General features: G+C 45.9%; 1 long non-coding RNA gene across 1 annotated transcript; it reads right to left on the bottom strand.

Moving 5' to 3' along the window:
- Window positions 1–741: 741 nt before the first annotated feature.
- On the bottom strand, window positions 742–18,795 carry LOC134980452 (uncharacterized). The gene is made up of 3 exons (XR_010190399.1): window positions 18,646–18,795; window positions 8,126–8,569; window positions 742–1,391 (listed from the first exon to the last, which is right to left on the bottom strand). It is a non-coding gene; the product is annotated as an uncharacterized LOC134980452 (long non-coding RNA).
- Between the last annotated feature and the right edge of the window lie 780 nt (window positions 18,796–19,575).

The following is a 19,575-nucleotide window of genomic DNA, read 5'->3' as shown; positions in this document are numbered from 1 at the left end:
ATAATATTTAATTTTATTTCTTTTTAACTTCCCCCTTGATGCTGGACATGCCCACTATCTGGAAAGTTTTGGGGGGAGGGTGCTGCTGCCATGGCCCATGGCTAGACCTTACACCTCTGGTGCTGCCCATGTGGGGCCACTAGTACAAATTTTTCCAGGGCCGCTTTTTGTTCTTAATCCGCCCCTGGGTGTAGGAGATTGCTGGATGAGTTACAGGAGGAGTTGCAGGAGATTGCTTGAGGATTTGCAGGAGACTGCAAGAGGAGGTGCAGGAGATTGCCATAGGAGGTGCACGTGACTGCAGGAGGCAGTGCAGGAGATTGCCGGAGGAGGTGCAGAAGATTGCAGGTGGTTGCAGGAGGATGTAAAGGATATTGCAGGAGGAGGTGCAGGTGGTTGCAGGAGGAGGTGAAGGAGATTACAGGTGGAGGTGCAGGAAATTGCAGGAGGAGGTGCAGGAAATTGCAAGAGGAGGTGCAGGAAATTGCAGGAGGAGGTGCATTTGATTGCTGGAAGAGGTACAGGAGATTGCAAGAGAAGGTGAAGGAGATTGCAAGAGGAGGTGCAGGTGATTGCCGGAGGAGGTGCATGCGATTGCCGGAAGAGGTGCAGGAGATTGCCGGAGGAGGTGCAGGAGATTGCCGGATGAGGTGCAGGTGATTGCCGGAGGAGGTGCATGTGATTGCCGGAAGAGGTGCAGGAGATTGCCGGAGGAGGTGCAGGAGATTGCCGGAGGAGGTGCAGGAGATTGCCGGAGGAGGTGCAGGAGATTGCAGGAGGAGGTGCAGGAGATTGCAGGAGGAGGTGAAGGAGATTGCAGGAGAAGGTGCAGGAGATTGCCAGAGGAGGTGCATGAGATTGCAGGAGGAGGTGCATGAGATTGCAGGAGGAAGTGAAGGAGATTGCAGGAGGAGGTGCAGGAGATTGCAGGAGGAGGTGCAGGAGATTGCAGGAGGAGGTGCAGGAGATTGCAGGAGGAGGTGAAGGAGATTGCAGGAGAAGGTGCAGGAGATTGCCAGAGGAGGTGCATGAGATTGCAGGAGGAGGTGCATGAGATTGCAGGAGGAAGTGAAGGAGATTGCAGGAGGAAGTGCAGGTGATTGCAAGAGATTGCCATAGGAGGTGCAGGTGAAAGTATAGAAAGGCAGTAAAATTATGGCATTCTACAAACATGAATAAACCACATTACAGTAGGGTCTGCTGCAGCAGCATCAATGTTCGCTAGCTACCACTTTCACTTTTGATAAATGTTCATATTACATAATAAGGTGTCTGTGAAAATGGCAGCTTCATTAGCTTTCCATACATTTTTTCAATAAGAGGATTTTCAGTCCGGAGGTCAGTCAGTCAGCCATTCCCAGCATCTGTCTTCATTTTGGGGTCAGAAGTCACTAAAAAATAAATCAATAGCTATTTTAGCTTTAGACTGGTACATTCAGCAAATGGCATGCCCTAACAATTAACTGCACTGTAATCATGTGCTTTCTGCAGTCCACATTTTATGTACAGAGCCCCATGCTCACAAGAGGCCTGCGGGTCATTAAAATACAATTTATCATACGCCTCAGCTGGCAGTGTGGGGGTTAACATCATGAGCCATACTCCTCCTCTGGGAATCACAGCATCACACAATAGGTCCATTCATGACCAGCTTAGGAAATAAATGCCTCATTCCTTATGACTGGTCATGATTGGGTCATATTGACTGGAGCACATACGGAAAGCAGCAGCTGGGGACAGAGAACATGTTGAGCAGGCATCCAGTTTTGGCCCGTGGTTTCACAGACATCACTTTTTTAAAGGGGGTGTTAAGTTGTCTATATTTTCCATGTTTCCCAGTGTTGAGCAAACATGAGCGTTTAGAAATGCATATTATTCCTATCTGAAGAGTTTTCTCAGAGCAACTGACCCATCTCATACCAAAATTCTCCAATGCACCATTAAGGAAATGGAATCTGAAAGCAAGAGGAGGAACATAAAATCTTTACTGGGAATGCAGAATAAAATCACTGTTGAAAGCTGCCAGCATACCCATATATGCTTTCCAAGCGTGTTATCTGATAGTTCAATACAACATATTCTACTTAACTTTTTATGGAATACATTTTTTTTGTGATTTAAGTCATTCTGTTGATAGTAATTATTTATTTCTTTATCACTTTATTTATTTAGTATACACATATTCCGCAGCGCTTTTACAGAGAATATTTGAACATTCACATCAGTCCTTGCCCCAGTGGAGCTTACAATCTATATTGCCTGCCACATGTACACAAACACACATTCACGCTAGGGTTAATTTTTTTGTAGGGAGCCAATTAACCTACCGGTATATTTTGGATCGTGGGAGGAAACCAGAGCACCCGGAGAAAAGCCACGCAAGTATGGGGAGAATATACAAACTCCACACGGTTAGGGTCATGGTAGGCATCGAACCCATGACCTCAGTGCTGTGCAGTAATGCTAAGGATTACTAATATAGTGCCAGCATATCTCATTGCACTTTGCAATTGGGAACAAAAAAGTAATAGAGCAAGTCTTATTATATTCTCTACGGCTTTTTTATGTAGTGAACTATGGAGGCTAATTCAGACTGGATCGCTGCAGCGGCAGCGTTCGCAGTCCGAATCCTTTTGTGGAGTGCGCATACACTGCGGAACCGCACCCCGGGAGCCCAGTGAGATGCTAAAAGCATCACAGGGCTGCCCTCGCCTCTGCCTGATTGACAGGCAGAGGCAGTCATGGGGTGGGAGGGGGCATACCAATGGCATTAGACCGCCGTTGGTGGAGGTGGTCCGGACAGCGGAGGCGGCAGGTAGCGGCCTGCCAGTGCGCATGAACTGTGCTGGCAGGGAGCTACTCGCCAGGTGCAAAAGCATCGCCCCTGAGCAATGCTTTTGCACCTGGGGGGGGGGGGGGGGGTAGTAGGGCCTGATATGTGGGGCGGACTAGCCCTTTGCTGGGCGTCCCCTCGCATGTCAGAGTAAATGATCATATTTGTGCTAAATTTAGCACATCTACGATCCGATCTGAATCACCCCCTATATTTCCCATTATTCGATCACCTAGAATTATATTTGGAAGCAGTATTTGGCTAATGGCACTAAAAAGCAATTTTGATTTCAATATTCTTGGATGTATACCCTCTGGACCATACATAGGTGACCGCCATGGGGGAAATTTACTAAGTGGCGAGTTTAGAAACTACTGACAACCCACTGACAAACTCGACTAAAAAAAATGAAGACAGGCGAGAGAGGTGACAAAGCCATACTGTGTGAACTAGCCGGCCAATAAGAAGGAGAGGATTCACTATAATGAGGGCAATCATTACGTATTGAATAAGGAGGTAGATAACACTGATCATTCTCTTATGGGGAAATACTATTTTATGAATATATTAGTGGGAAAAGAATTGTTTACTTTTATTAAGAGAGCAATATTATTTATCATAATAAATGGGCAATATTAATGAATTGTTCATTTGTGGGAGCTGTGTCAAACCTATAAAGAGGACAAGTGGGAGGTGTTCACAGCAACCAATCAGATTACAGCTATCATTTTTTCTGGTACAGTCTATAAACTGGTAGCTAGAATCTGATAGGTTGCTATGGGCAACAACTCCACTTATCCTGTTTAGAAGGTTTGACATATCTCTCCCTTGGTGTTTAAAAATATTTTCATGATGGGGGCAACATTTATTATTTTAAGGCTATATAAATTATGCACACATCATAATGTAATAAATGTTGCTCTGTCATAAAAAAACAAAAACATTTTAAACACCAATTAACAATCAATATTATCCCTTTATTATAATTAATAAATAATATATTGCTGTCTATAAAATTAAGCAATTTACCCCCTAATATATTAATAAAATAGTATTTCCCTCAAATAGAATTAGTAATGTTAAAGTATCTGCCTCCTTATTTAAAACATAAAAATTCCTTTTATTAGAAGTGTATTATGAATCTACTCCTTTTGATTGGCCAGATAGATGCGGTGGTCTTGAGGTGGGTTTATGGTGGTTTTGGTTAAAAACTCATAAACTCTGGAAGATTTTGGAAACATGAAGTCTTCCACTGTGCTATTTTTTTTACATTTTGCTTAACATCCACCTGCTTCAAATTCCAAAAAGGCGGGGGTGGGGGTGGACAGTGTTATTTTAAGTACAAAAAAAAATATGTAGGCTAAAATCCCCCCTAATCAGGACAGTCTTTTCTGTACACCATCTATAATGATGATATGATTTTTTTTAAACAATTTATTAAAGGACTCTCAGTAGTGAACAGCATATTTGATACAGAAAAATAAATATGAAGGTACTAGACACATATATACTGCAGTGTATCAATCAACAACAAAGTAATCAAATTTTAATAAAGGTAAGATCAGCAAGAAAAAAAATCTTCCGTCAATGAAGGAAAGGAATAAAACAAAAAAAGAACAAAAAGAAAAGAAATAGAAAAGCACAGGAAACGGGGAATGGGTGGGGGGGGGGGGGGGGGGGGGGTGACCTCCATGTCCATGACCCTCTGCAAAAATTGAAGTTGGGAAGTCAAGTGTCAAATGGAGAGGGAGCGTTTTGAAAAACCTGCCAGGGGTTCCAAATTTTAGTAAAGGATTTAGAGGAATTATAGATTATGGCAGTCATATACTCCATTTTATAGACATACCATATACGGGATAGAATTGACATAGGGGAGGGTGAGAGATTTTTCCAGTCAGCAGCTATTTGACAGGTCATAGCAGAGACGATGTGCCGGAACAATTTATTTTGATGCCGTGTGATGTGAGGATCGGGAGTGTCAATGGGAGTATTTGGGATCGAAAGGGATGGTGATTTCAAATAGGTGCAAGAGCAGGGCAACAATCTCCCGCCATATACAGGCAAGTTTCGGACAGGACCACCAGATGTGCAAAAATGTGCCCTCATCAGTACAACCCTCCAGCACCTATCTGAAGTATCAGGAAATATGGGGCCTAATTCAGACCTGATCGTAGATGTGCTAAATTTAGCACATCTACGATCAGTCGCACAGACATGCAGGGGGATGCCCAGCACAGGACTAGTCCACCCCACATGTCAAGCCCGACCACCCCTGCACAAGTACAAAAGCATCGCACAGCGGCGATGCTTTTGTACTTTAGGAGTAGCTCCCTGCCAGCGCAGCTCCTGCATGCTGGTAGGAGCTACTTGTCGCTGTGAGGGTCTCAGCGGCTGCGTGTGACGTCACGCAGCTGCCATGGCCCACCCCCCTAACACTCCGGGCACGCCTGCAGTGACCGGATCGCGCACCCTAAACGGCGGCCACCGGCCTGCCCCCTCCCGCCCAGTGATCGCAGGGCTGAGGCAGCTGTTGGCTGTCTGGCACTGCGGGGCCGGCGCAGTTCAGACCTGATTGGCTGCTTTGCGAAAACGCATAGCACCGATCAAGTCTGAATTAGGCACATGGTTTTAATCTGGAAGGTACATAGTACCAGCGACACTACAATTTATAAATATTTTCCTTAATTTTCACACATGAAACTAGAACTAGAAGTGGCATTGTCCCAAATCTCTGCACAGTCTTCATCATCTAAGAACTGTCCTAGATCCCATTCCCATGCCCATTCATGAGGATTTCGGCCAGTGCTAGATTCCTCACTTAATAAAGCATAATGGCCCTCATTCCGAGTTGTTTGCTCGCAAGCTGCTTTTAGCAGCTTTGCACACGCTAAACCGCCGCCTACTGGGAGTGAATCTTAGCATAGTAAAATTGCGAACGAAAGATTAGCAGAATTGCGAATAGACACTTCTTAGCAGTTTCTGTGTAGCTCCAGACTTACTCGGCATCTGCGATCAGTTCAGTCAGTTTCGTTCCTGGTTTGACGTCACAAACACACCCAGCGTTCGCCCAGACACTCCCCCGTTTCTCCAGCCACTCCCGCGTTTTCCCCCAGAAACGGCAGCGTTTTTTCGCACACACCCATAAAACGGCCAGTTTCCGCCCAGAAACACCCACTTCCTGTCAATCACACTCCGATCACCAGAACGAAGAAAAAACCTTGTAATGATGTGAGTAAAATACCAAACTGCATAGCAAATTTACTTGGCGCAATCGCACTGCGGACATTGCGCATGCGCATTAGCGACTAATCGCTCCGTTGCGAGAAAAAAATAACGAGCGAACAACTCGGAATGACCCCCAAATATTGGAAATCAGGCCCCTAGTAGAGAATGTTTCCAGCAGATATACTCAAAGTAGATAAAGGTCTGTTAGTAAGTATTGTATTATGTAGTATTGTAGAATGGAAGTGTCAAATTTGAAGAAAACTGAAGAAATCTGTGGATGGGATTGCCGTTCCTTCACGGATGTCTAAAAATTGAGGAAAGTTAGTATCGGTGGTAATATCATTAAGATAATATACATTTCCCAAAACCCAAGTGGTAAAGGAGGATTTACATAAATCTGGGGGAAAAGCTGGATTCTGAAACAAAGGAATCAGGGGAAATGGGCCAGGTTGAAGCATCTATTGACTAAATTCCAGACTGCTAATGAACGGGATACTACGGGATGGGAAAGAACCGCCCAAGGGCGACGGATCCTGGGGACCATAGATCCATAAAGAAGACAATATAGCTAGTCCCAACTCTTCAGCTTCTATGTTCACCCAGACCTTCCCTACTCCATCAGACACAGTGGAAAAGCGGTGCAGTGTAATAATATTTTCTGAAGTCAGGGACACCAAGACCATCCACTCTATAGGGACATTGTAATAATGTAATATAATTTCAGGAGGAAAAACAACAAATAATGTAAGGGGTATAAATCAGCAAGGAAAATATAGTGCTATGGATTGTTTGAGGAAGTGAGGACCTAAACCAAACTTTCCTACTTTTGAAAAACCATTTCAGGGAGATTTTGAAAACAACAACTATCAGTGTAGTATTGAACGGAACGCATAGTGCTCCACCTGAGCGCTGTTGCTAAGTAAGATCTACTTGTTGACCTAAAGACACTGATACATTTCAGGGCTTGTTCATCATTGTGTTCTACTCACATTCAGGGAGATTTGGCTAATATCCCTCCCACCTCTATGACTGTTTGTTTTTACCCAGTTTTGTCTTCTAATTGTGTCTAGTTGTAAAGTGCAACGGAATTTGCTGCACTATATACGAAACTGTTAATAATAAATAAATAAAGTATGCCCTAAATCGGTATCTTGCTTAGAGCCCCATGAGGTCTAAATCCACGTCTGGCTGGGAGGGGAACTTGGGGGCAGATGTCTTAAGCCTGGAGAAGGGATAAACCAGTGATAAGTGTAAGGTGATAATGCACCAGCCAGTCAGCTCCTGTCATTTTGCAAATCCGGAATGATTGGCTGGTGCGTCATCACCTTGCGCTTATCACTGGTTTATCCCTTTCTTATCCCTTCTCCAGTTTAATACATCTGCCCCATGGTTCCTCTCCCTGATCAATTTAGCTGATCACTGCATGTGCAGAGATCTGCTGCAGCAGGGAAGACTGATCATTAGTCCCCCCTGACACACGCTCCTCTGACCTCTGCATGTGGGGGAGGGGGTGTATGAATATGGGGGTGGGGGTGGGTTCTAGGGGGTTCAATAACAATTGGTGGTGGGGGAGGGGCAATATAAAGCAACTGATACTAGAGGGGGGGAGCAAAATAAATAAATTACATTGGTCACAGAATGGGGGTGTGCAAAAAAAAAAAGGGTTTCTTTACGGGGTGGGGGAGTTATAAACATGTTTTTTTTTGTATGCTACTAAGGGGGTGTAGTGGGTACTATAATTATTAGGATTTAAGACCACTTGAGGGTCTATTGCCAATAGGGGGTGGGTAGATATTTTAAAAATGGGGGCCTATGGACACAGGGAGGATGGGATGGGAAGGGGAAGGGGGGTGGAAAATACCCCATAGATGTATATTTTTTTTAAATAAAATAATTTTATATATTAAATATACTCTTTCAATGTTAATAAATAAAACAAACAATAGTTTCTGAGCAGTTTTGTGGGGGGGGGAAATAATCAGTTAGGTGGTTAAGAGGCTGCTACTTTGCTCATGCAGTATGAGTTAAACCTTATATGTGAGTGATTAATAGACATGCACCGCCTACCTTGGGTTTCTTGGTGGTGTTTCTAGTTGATCTCCGGTTCATGTAGTGCGGATGGTGTGAGGTGGGTCCTTTGCAGGCATCTGCCTATCCCACTCCTTGCTGCAATTGTCTTTGACTAGCAAAGTCTGTATGAGGAGGCGGAAGTGTCACTTTTCTTGCTGGGTGCTCCCCGCCTGACCCCGCCAATAGCACCAGCTGCTCATGTATTCAGAAGTCGAGGCAAGAGTGCTGCAGCTGCTGGAGTTTGAAGTCTAGATGTGCGGCCGGTAGCATGGGTTCCTCTTGGCGCCAGGGAATGTGATGTCATTACCTGCAGGCATGTAGGTAATGGCGGTGCTACAGTGTTCCAGCCACTAATGTCTTAGTGGTACGCCGTACCGGCCCATACCGCCTTACTTGCACTACTGGTTATTTCCTGTAGCTGTTGAACTTGCTTGACTGAAACTGTGGAGGATTAGACAATAGACAATAAGTGATATTGGGGTGGAGGGTACTTCCACACTTCTGCTGACTCTCTGCATCAAATGTTTCTCCAATTATTGCTGACTGAAATTAGAAAAATTTGTCTTGAAAATGGCTGTTGTGATAATCTTTCATCAATATGGGTTATCACTTAGGAAATGGAAGATTTTCTATTGGGTTGTAAATTCAGTCACTATTAGAGTACCCTGAAGTGGAGGTGCCTGTCTTGGATTGTCTCCATATAACACCAGGTAGATCGGTAGGTCTCTCTCTTACTGTCTCTTTCCTACTGAAACTGACTGTCCGTACTCTCTCCAACTGCATTTTTTTAATCATCTTTATAAAAAATGACACTGGCCTCTGCTCCCTTCTCCTGGCCTTATTCCAGTGGGATCTCATCTCTTATGAGATGGCCGCAATCTATTTTTAATACCTACCAGTAAATCCTTTTCTCGTAGTCCATAAGGGATACTGGGGTTCACTTAATACGATGGGGTATAGATGGAGTCCAAAGGAGCCGGTGCACTTTAAATTTCTTCAACTGGGTGTGCTGGCTCCTCCCCTCTATGCCCCCTCCTACAGCCAGTATAGGTAAAACTGTGCCAAAGGAAAATGGACATACTTGAGAGAAGGAACATAACATAACAAGTGGTGAGATTCAAACACCAGCACACCAATAACATAAAACGCCCACCAACGGCTGGTAACAAACAGGAACAGCTGAACATGTAAACTTTTCGAAAAGAAAAACCTGCAGACACGTCAACACACTAAGGCGGGCGCCCAGTATCCCTTATGGACTACGAGAAAAGGATTTACCGGTAGGTATTAAAATCCCATTTTCTCTAACATCCATAAGGGATACTGGGGTTCACTTAATACGATGGGGATGTCCCAAAGCTTCCAGAGCCAGCGAGAAAGTGCGGAGACGTCTGCAGCACCGTCTGCCCAAACTGGGTATCAAACCTGTAGAACTTCACAAAGGTGTTCTTCCCCGACCAGGTAGCAGCTCGGCATAGTTGCAAGGCCGAGACTCCAAGGGCAGCCGCCCAGGAAGACCCCACTGATCTCGTGGAGTGGGCCTTCAGAGACTGTGGAACAGGTAAGGCTGCCGACACATAGGCTTGTTGTATAGTCAACCTAAGCCACTGAGCAATGGACTGCTTGGAAGCAGGGCACCCTTTTTCTGTGCATCATAGAGCACAAACAAGGAATTCGTCTTTCTTGTCCGAGCCGTCGTTTTGATATTTCTAGGCTCGCACAGCATCCAACGACTCCGGAGCAGCTGAGGTGCTAGAACTTGACGGGACAACAATAGGTTGATTCAAGTGGAACACAGAGACAACCTTCGGCAGGCGCTGCTGCTTAGTCCTGAGCTCTGCTCTTTCCTCGTAAAAGACCAAAGTAGGGAATTTTACATTATAGGGCCCCCAATTCTGAAACACCTCTAGCAGAAGCCAGGCCAGTAACATCACCGTCTTCAACGTGAGGTGCTTGTCTTCTACCGTCATCAGAGGTTCAAACCAGGAGGACTGTAGAAAATCCAACACTACATTCAAATGCCAGGGTGCCGTGTGCGGCACAAAGGAAGGATGTATGTGAAGTACCCCTTGCAAAAAGGTCTGAACTTCAGGCAACACTGCCAATTTCTTCTGGAAGATAATAGTAAGAGCTGAAATCTGGACTTTTATAGAACCCAGCCGTAAGCCCTTATCCAAACCAGCCTGCAGGAAATGTAAGAAACATCCCAAGTTGAACTCTGCAGGTGGACACGTGCTTTCCTCTCACCAAGAGACATATCATCTCCATATATGATGATAGTGTTTTGACGTCACAGGCTTCCTGGCCTGAACCATGGTAGCAATAACTTTTTTGGAAAGGCCTTTGTGAGCTAGGATGTGCCGCTCAACCTCCATGCCGTCAAAAGAAGTCACCGTAAGTCCGGGTAGACAAACAGTCCTTGTTGAAGAAGATCTCTTCTCATTGGCAGAGGCCAAGGGTCTTCGATGGACATATCCAGAAGATCCGCGTACCACGCCCTCTGAGGTCAATCCGGGGCAATCAGAATTGCCTGGAATCTTTGATTCCTGATTCACTTTAGCACCCTTGGGAGCAATGGAATCGGGGGAAACAGGTAGACCAGCCGGTAAGGCCAAGGCAACGTTAGTGCATCCATTGCCCTCGTCTGAGGGTTCCTGGTTCATGAGCAATACCAGCAAAGCTTCTTGTTGAGTCGAGAAGCCGTCATGTCTATTTGTGGGCAGCCCCACAGGTCGACGATCTGCTGAAACACCTGTTGGTGGAGAACCCATTCTCCCGGGTGGAGATCGTAACGACTCAGGAAGTCTGCATCCCAGTTGTCCAATCCCGGAATGAAGATTGCAGATATTGCCCTTGCATTTCTTTCTGCCCCGAGGAGTATCTTTGACACTTCTCGCATGCAGGCTCTTTTTGTCCCTCCTTGTCGATTTATGTAAGCCACCACCGTGGCGTTGTCCGACTGAACCTGGATCGCGAGATCCCTGAGCAGAGGAGAGGCCTGAAACAGAGCATTGTAGATTGCCAAAAGTTCCAAAATGTTGATTGGAAGCAGGGCTTCTTGGGCTGACCACCTGCACTGGAACTGAGCCCCTTGGATGACAGCTCCCCATCCTCTCAGACTCGCATCTGTCGTGAGGAGGATCCAATCATGGATCCCAAAACTTCGACCCTTCAGTAGGTTTGAGGACTGTAGCCACCACAGGAGGGAAATCCTGGCCTGAGGTGACAGCCATATTATCCGGTGCATCTGAAGATGTGAGCCGGACCACCTGCTCAGGAGATCCAATTGAAATGTTCTGGCATGGAACCTTCCATACTGGATCGCCTCATATGACGCTACCATTTTCCCCAACAATCTTATGCAAAGAGGGATGGATATCCGAGTAGGCTGTACAACCATGCGGATCATCTCCTGGAATGTTCTTGCTTTGTCCTCTGGGAGGAACACCTTCTGAGCCACTGTATCCATAAACATTCCCAGGAACAGGAGCCGCTGAGTAGGCTCCAGGTGGGACTTCTGTAAATTGAGAATCCACCCATGGTGTGACAGAAGCTGACTAGTGTGGTCTATATGGAGCAATAAAAGCTCCCTGGATCTTGCTTTTATCAAGAGATCATCCAGGTAAGGGACAATATTGACCCCCTGGACTCGGAGCTGGAACATTATCTCTGCCATCACTTTTATGAAAACCCTCAGAGCTGTGGACAGGCCGAAGGGTAGCGCCTGGAACTGGTAGTGATCATTCAGCAGGGCAAACCGCAGGTAAGCCTGGTGAGGCGGTCAAATTGGTATATGGAGATAGGCGCCCTTTATATCCAGCGAGACCATGAACTCCCATTCTTCCGGACCCGCAATCACTACTCGCAAGAGTTCCATCTTGAACTTGAAAACCTTTAGGTAAGGGTTCAAGGATTTTAGATTCAGAATGGGCCTTACCGAACCGTCTGGTCTCGGTACCACGAACAGGTTGGAGTAGTAACCCTTTCCCTGTTGTTGTAGTGGCACTGGAACAGTGAAGTGGGACTGGACCAACTTTAGGATGGCCTGTTGCAGTGTAACTCGTGTATACTCCAAAACTGGTAAGCTCAATTTGAAAAATCGTTGGGGAGGAGCGCTGTCGAACTACAGCTTGTAGCCCTGAAAAATGAGGTCCTTTACACAGGCATCCTGGCAGGAGCTTTCCCAGATGCGGCTGAAGTGACACACTCGAGCTTCCACCTCAAGACCCCCCTCGGGGTGGGTGGGCACCGTCATGCTGAGGCCTTAGTGGAAGCTGAACTGGTGCTCTGTTCCTGAGATCCTGCAGCTGCTGGTTTTCTTGTCTTACCTCTGGTACCTCTCGTTGCATTGGAGGCACCTCTTGCCCTAGATCGAAATCTGGTAGTCCGAAAGGACTGGGTAGACGACCCCGGGTAGGAACGTCTAGCTGGTGGGGCCCCATAGGGGAGAAACATGTCTTGGATGTGTCTTATGAGGGTCACCATAGTAACCAGGGGCATATCCCCCCAAGACCCTCTTGAATTTAAGTCGCCCATGTATGAATGGCATGTGTCATCCAGCAACCCACAAGCACAGGTATTTGTGATACGCCAGCCACTGCGTAAATAGATTTTAGTGTAGACTCTATTTTTCTAACCCCAGGGTCCTTTAATGTAGAGGAGCCCCGCGCTGGCAGTACCACCTTTTTAGATAGGGAGACTGATACGTCCATGGCTGGGGGTTCTTCCCAAGTTTTCCTACCTTCTGGGGCAAATGGGAAAGTGTGCAAAAACATTTTTGTCACCTGATATTTTTTATCAGGATTTTTCCAGGCTTGCTTAAACATGTCATCTAGTTCTGGAGAATCAGGGAAAGTGACACTGAGTTTTTTTTGTGCTAAGAAAAATGACTGCGGTGCTGCAGCGTTTTCTAAAGGGATTTTTAACACATCCCTGATAGCCACTGCCTGGGGGCCCTCGTCCTCCTCTAGGGATCAGGTTCCAAACTAAGCACTTCATTTATAAGGTACATACATTTATGTTACATTATACTGCACAGGACTATGGTGTATTTTCTACAGGCATTGCTGTTATTAATCTGGTACATTATCATGCATGCACTAGCAGTATTTCATATATATATATATATATATATATATATATATATATCTATCTCAAGGGTCCCAGCCCATTCACTCTCTAATGGTTAGGGAAAGCAATGTGGTGGCTGGCCACACCCCCTCTGGAGACTGGACACACCCCTTAACATGGGCCCCTACCACTGCATTCCCCCGGTGGGCAATTCATGCCCCAGTCTGACACTGCTGGCAATGTCTCCTATTTAGTGTAAAACATCACATAAATGCTAGTTTTCACCACTGTTGCCAGTGTACACAGGGGGGCTACAGCGACTCCACCCAGGGAGGGTTCCGTATGCCACCCCTGAGATTGCAGCGCACCAAGAACCGGGGGACCCCCTTAGTGGGTCCCCGGTTTGTACTCACCACTCTTCTCACCTTCAGACTATGTGAGGGGTGTGCAGCATGCTGCAATTGGGTTTGCCAAGGCGCAATGCCCTGCGGTACCAACAACCTCTCAGGACGGTGGTCCTGCAGTGGGGAAGAGACCAGTAACCATCCTCCATAACTCCCATGGTGCAGATATACTCTTGCCCAAACAGTATACCAAAAATAACAAAGTTTAAAATAAACTGAATAAAAAATCCGCTGGAGCTCCAGAGTGTGCATCCTCTTCGGAGGGCACATTTTTCTAAACTTGCTGTAGGAGGTGGCATAGAGGGGAGGAGCCAGCACACCCAGTTGAAGAAATCTAAAGTGCACTGGCTCCTTTGGACCCCATCCAGTGGCAAACGCAGGATTTGCATGGGGGGGTTTCCAGAACTGGGCGGAGCCAATCACGGGGGTGCGGACTGAGGTGACCCAGTATATGCTGGGTCCGTAAAATTAGTGTGTGTGTGTGTGTGTGTGTGTGTGTGTGTGTGTGTGTGTATATATATATATATATATATATATACATATATACGCACACACACATACATATACACATATACATAGCATATTAAACATACATACATATATATATATATATATATATATATATATGTACACACACACATACAGTACACATATGTATACACATGTATATATATCATATGTGTGTGTGTGTTTGTTAATATGTATGTATGTATATACATGTGTGTATATATGTATGCACATGGATATATATGTACTATAATTAAAATAAAGTAAACTTTTATTGCCACCAGGAAGACAGCAGGCTGCGGAGGACGCTAGACAGCCATGAATAATACTCATGCAGCTAAAAAAAAAAAAAAAAAAGTTTTTTTTTTTTTAGTGGAGGGGGGTTTCTGGGTGCTTGGAAACCCCCCTGGGTGCGCCACTGCCATCTATATCCCATCGTATTGAGTGAACCCCAGTATCCCTTATGGATGTTAGAGAAATATATTTTTGAAACAGTAAATGTAAATCAGGACTTCTCATAAAGAAGAACAGTCCTTATTTCCTATATTATAGCAAATAAGGAACTCCGCTCAGCTTATTGTGAGGCAAAATAAGGATACCTGATTACGAAGTGTTATGAAACTTTGAAATGTTGAACATTATAATATACCTGCTGTTTACAGTAAGTATCCTGTATGCCACCTATACAATATTTGATATATTGGACCTCTGCATGTGGCTACCTAAGGAAGGCACCGGACAAGGTACTACATATTTGGAGTGCTGCTTCATCTGTTTTATAATATAAATACATATATATATATATATATATATATATATATATATATATTCAATATGAAAACTGTGTACTGGGAAAGCATTTTAAGGGCAATAGAAACACAAGTTTTGTTTCATGTTGAAAATACGTTACAGGTATTGAGAACACCTGACCTCACAGTATGACCTGTCACCAATTAAAGCTTTAGTTACCAACCCCCATCCTTCCAGCTGTCAGAACTGTGCGAGAGCCACCATGCCAGGGACACCTGCAGTTCAGCAATACACACCCCACATGGTGCTATACTGGGTTTTCATTCTGTACCAACTACATATACAGAGGTAAAACCCAGGAGGGGTAAACAACGTTTTATGCATGTCTAACACATTCATTGATCCTGGTAGGTGTTTCAAGTGCCTGTGTTAAACTGCCCATACACCTAAAGATTTATTGTCCAATTTGGCTGGTTGGAATGAAAATCTGGTAATGGATGGGAGCAAATGACAATTGACCATTTGCTCTTAAATATTGGAAAACAGACATAAATTATAAATCAGACAAATTGGTTGAATCCATTTGATTAACCAGTTTGTCTGAACGTATGTTTTTGTCAGGTTTCCGGCATTTAGGAGCAAATGGTCAATTGTTATTAGCTCTAATCCTTTACCAGATTTTCGTTCCAACCAGCCATATCTGACAATAAATCTTTGGGTTTATAGCCAGCTTTAGAAACAAACAGCAATCTTTACTTTCAGAATCTCCTGCATTGTGAAGGAAGAGACAATACACAATTGCACTGCCGGCAGAAGAGTATCACCAAACTGTCTGGACCCCCACATTCATGGACGGATTTAGGGTTCAGGCTGCCCCTAGGCTGTAGAGAGCAGGGCCGGGCCTGGATACTGTAAGGGGCCTGGCCGAACTGTGACTTAGTACATTTGCCCAGGAGAGAGGATGGTGCAGCTGTAGGGTATCTGGACTCCAGGTCGACAACAAAAAGGTCGACACGCCTTAGGTCGACGCCAATTGGTCGACACACCTTAGGTCAACATGTACAAAAGGTCGACATGTACAAAAGGTCGACATGGAAAAAGGTCGACATGAGGTTTTCACAATTTTTTTCTTTTTTGGAACCTTTTCATACTTAACAATCCACGTGGACTACGATTGGAACGGTAATCTGTGCCGAGCGAAGCGGTAGCGTATCGAAGGCACCATGTCCGAAGCACTAATTGGGGTTCCCGGTAACTCTACGAAGAAAACGACACCCAAAAAAATAAAACGCATGTCGACCTTTTGTCCATGTCGACCTAAGGTGTGTCGACCAATTGCCGGCGACATAAGGTGTGTCGACATTTTTGTTGTCGACCTGGAGTCCCAGACCCCAGCTGTAGTGGTCCAGCACTGTTAGCTGCAGCTGTGCCTTGGCAACAATCCCTGTGCAGCTGTGTGTGTCCCTGTGCGGCATATGTCCCCGCTGCAGCCGCCGCCAAAATCAATATCCTTTGGTGGAAGTCAGGTAGCAGCTGGGATTGGTGGAGACAACAATCACCCACGGGCAGGGATGGGAGAGCTGGTTGCTAATGGACAGGCTGAGCTGCAGCTGCTCACTCACAGCATGGGGCAGTGGATGATTCCAAGGTGTCAGTAGCCCTGGTGTGTATTCAGTGGTGCCAAGAGGGGGGTGGCACTGTTTACCCAGCCTCAGGTAAATAAACAAGCCTGGTCAAACAGTATCTGCTGCTCCCCTCAGCGCCAATGTCTTTAATATTACCTTCAAAATATATCATACATAAGATGGCTCCACCGCAAAAGTAGGGTGGACAGCTGCAGACATAGTGGGGGTCATTCCAAGTTGATCGTAGCCGTGTTAAATTTAGCACTATAATCATCTTCCCTGACATGCGGGGGGACGCCCAGCACAGGGCTAGTCCGCCCCGCATGTCAGTCCGGCCCCCCCTCCCCTTCCCTGCACAAATACAAAAGCATCGCACAGCGGCGATGCTTTTGTATTTCTGGAGTAACTCCCGGCCTGCGGCTGGCCGGGAGTTGTTTGTCGCTGCAGCAGCTGCATGAGACATCACGCAGCCGCCGCGGCCCACCCCCCCCAGCGGTCCGGCCACGCCTGCGTTAGCCGGACCCCTCCCCCTAAACGGCGGCTTAATGTTGTAACTGTAGCAAGCATTTTCTTTTAAAAAGCTACTTTTGCTCTAGTACAGGGCTGGCCAAGCCGGTCCTCGAGATCTACCAACAGTGCATGTTTTCCAGGCCTCCTGGAGATCTGTAGAATTGTCAGTTAGGAATGAATGCAGCACATCTTAATTAGTAATGACTACACCTGTGCACCAGCTAGGTGGTCTGGAAAATGTGAACTGTTGGTAGATCTTGAGGACCGGTTTGGCCAGCCCTGCTCTAGTACATTGTGCTGAATTAATGTGAGCTTCTCCTGCAGAGTAAAACTTGGGAAACAATGGGGGTCATTCCGAGTTGTTCGCTCGGTAAGTTTTATCGCATCGCAGCGATTTTCCGCTTAATGCGCATGCGCAATGTCCGCACTGCGACTGCGCCAAGTAAATTTGCTATGCTGTTAGGATTTTTACTCACGGCTTTTTCATCGTTCTGGCGATCGTAGTGTGATTGACAGGAAGTGGGTGTTTCTGGGCGGAAACAGGCCGTTTTATGGTCATGTGGGAAGAAACGCTACCGTTTCCGGAAAAAACGCAGGAGTGGCCGGAGAAACGGGGGAGTGTCTGGGCGAACGCTGGGTGTGTTTGTGACATCAAACCAGGAACGACAAGCAGTGAACTGATCGCAGATGCCGAGTAAGGTTGAAGTTACTCAGAAACTGCTACGAGGTGTGTAATCGCAATATTGCGAATACATCGTTCGCAATTTTAAGATGCTAAGATTCACTCCCAGTAGGCGGCGGCTTACGAGCGAACAACTCGGAATGACCCCCAATGCCTCTTGGAAGGTGTGTTGCCTGGTGATACGCCTGTCTTGAGAAGTTAACAAGGTTTTTGAGCAGAATAGCCTATGGCCAGTACATAATACCTTGAAATGCAGCTGAAAGCGTATCAGTGTTTCCCTGTGAGCATCATTTAGCCACACTTTCATTTACAGCCAGCACAAGCCCTGGGGAACTTGGAAACGGTCAGACACAGCATGTGCTGATTGATCTCACTATTTGTTCATTTACCAGAGTGCAGTGTGCAGTGCACAGATGTATCTTGTGTTACCCATCAAAGAGCCTCTGTCCATGGTACTGAAATAAATACAAAGTGTGATTTGCATGTCATTTACACCGTGTAGTATTTGTAATTAGCTGTAGTATTACCAGCAATGTGGACACAGCAAAAGCCTTTCTGGCCAGGTTGAAGCGCAATGCGCATGTCATTAGCCTGTCGCCTTGAGCTGATGGTAACACAGCAGAGGATGTAGATGGGGAGTGGACCATCACTGGTGCTCGCCCGAGACAGGTACGTTATGGTAAAGCATATTCATCAGTACCTCTGTGATACTGAATGAAATACGCTGCCCGTGTTTGGCCTAGGAATTTTATATCGTCCTTAGGTAGTGTTTTGTAAAAAGATTGCATTTAGGTATATATTATGGCTAAGAGTTTTCACCATTTATTATCCAATTGCCATGCAGAGGGGAGTGTAAGACATTCTTTTCTAAAACAGACAGTATTGTTAGTCACTGATGTCATGCATTTTACCCACTGCGGATGCTGGATGTCAGGACGCGCGACCAGCATCGGCATCCTAAACACTCACCAGTGTCACTGTGGGTGCAACAGGAGGTGTGACGGGTCCTCTGACAGGAGGGCTCCGGCGTCCGTCAATCTGTGATGATCCTCTGCAGGGTTTCCAGGGTCTCCAGTATCTGCTGCTGTGCATACTAGTTTCCAAACTGCAGCACCTTCCCAGGCTGATTACCCAGGTGCACTGATTCCAGATTGCAGCAGTGTTCTTAGAGCAGCTGTTAACTATTGGTGTGTCTGAGGTTTATTCAAGCTCCTGTGTGCAGTCTATGATATTCTCTGACATTGTTGCATTAAATGATTTCCAGCTGATCTCCACTTCACCAACCTGAGTCTCAGTCCCACCAGCCAGTTACCCTGCAGCCAATCACAGCCTGGCAGGGGGTTTAAAGGAAGTCCAGCTGCAGCATTCTGGGCCTGTGCAACTAGTTACATAGTGTGACGAGTAAACCTGGTTTGCTCCTTCTGCGTAGAACCATCAGGCACAGCATATCCTCAGTCAGTAACCAGTCTGGTCCTGCATATCCTCAGCCGGTAACCAGTCCAGTCCTGCATATCCTCAGCCAGTAACCAGTCTGGTCCTGCATATCCTCAGCTGGTAGCCAGTCCAGCATCTCTTCAGCCAGTAGTCAGTCCGGACCAGCTGTATTCCTCAACCGGTGGCCAGTCCGGTCCAGCAGCATCTCTTCAGCCGGTAGCCAGCCCAGCCCAGCTGTATTCCTCAGCCAGTAACCACTCCGGTCCAGCTTACTTTAGTCGGCAACCAGTCCGGTACATTACCACTGCATGGTTCATAACCTTGAACTCATATCAAAGGCAGTTCTTAAAAACAAAAGGCAGAAGAGACGAGCGCTCATGGGTTCATATTATGTCAGAAACATATACAGAGCCGATAATGGTATTCAAAATTTATTAATACTAAAAGTAACATAAAAATGTTAGA

Source organism: Pseudophryne corroboree, chromosome 12, assembly GCF_028390025.1.
Source record: "Pseudophryne corroboree isolate aPseCor3 chromosome 12, aPseCor3.hap2, whole genome shotgun sequence".
NCBI lineage: Eukaryota > Metazoa > Chordata > Amphibia > Anura > Myobatrachidae > Pseudophryne > Pseudophryne corroboree.
This window is presented reverse-complemented; position numbering and strand designations above follow the sequence as displayed.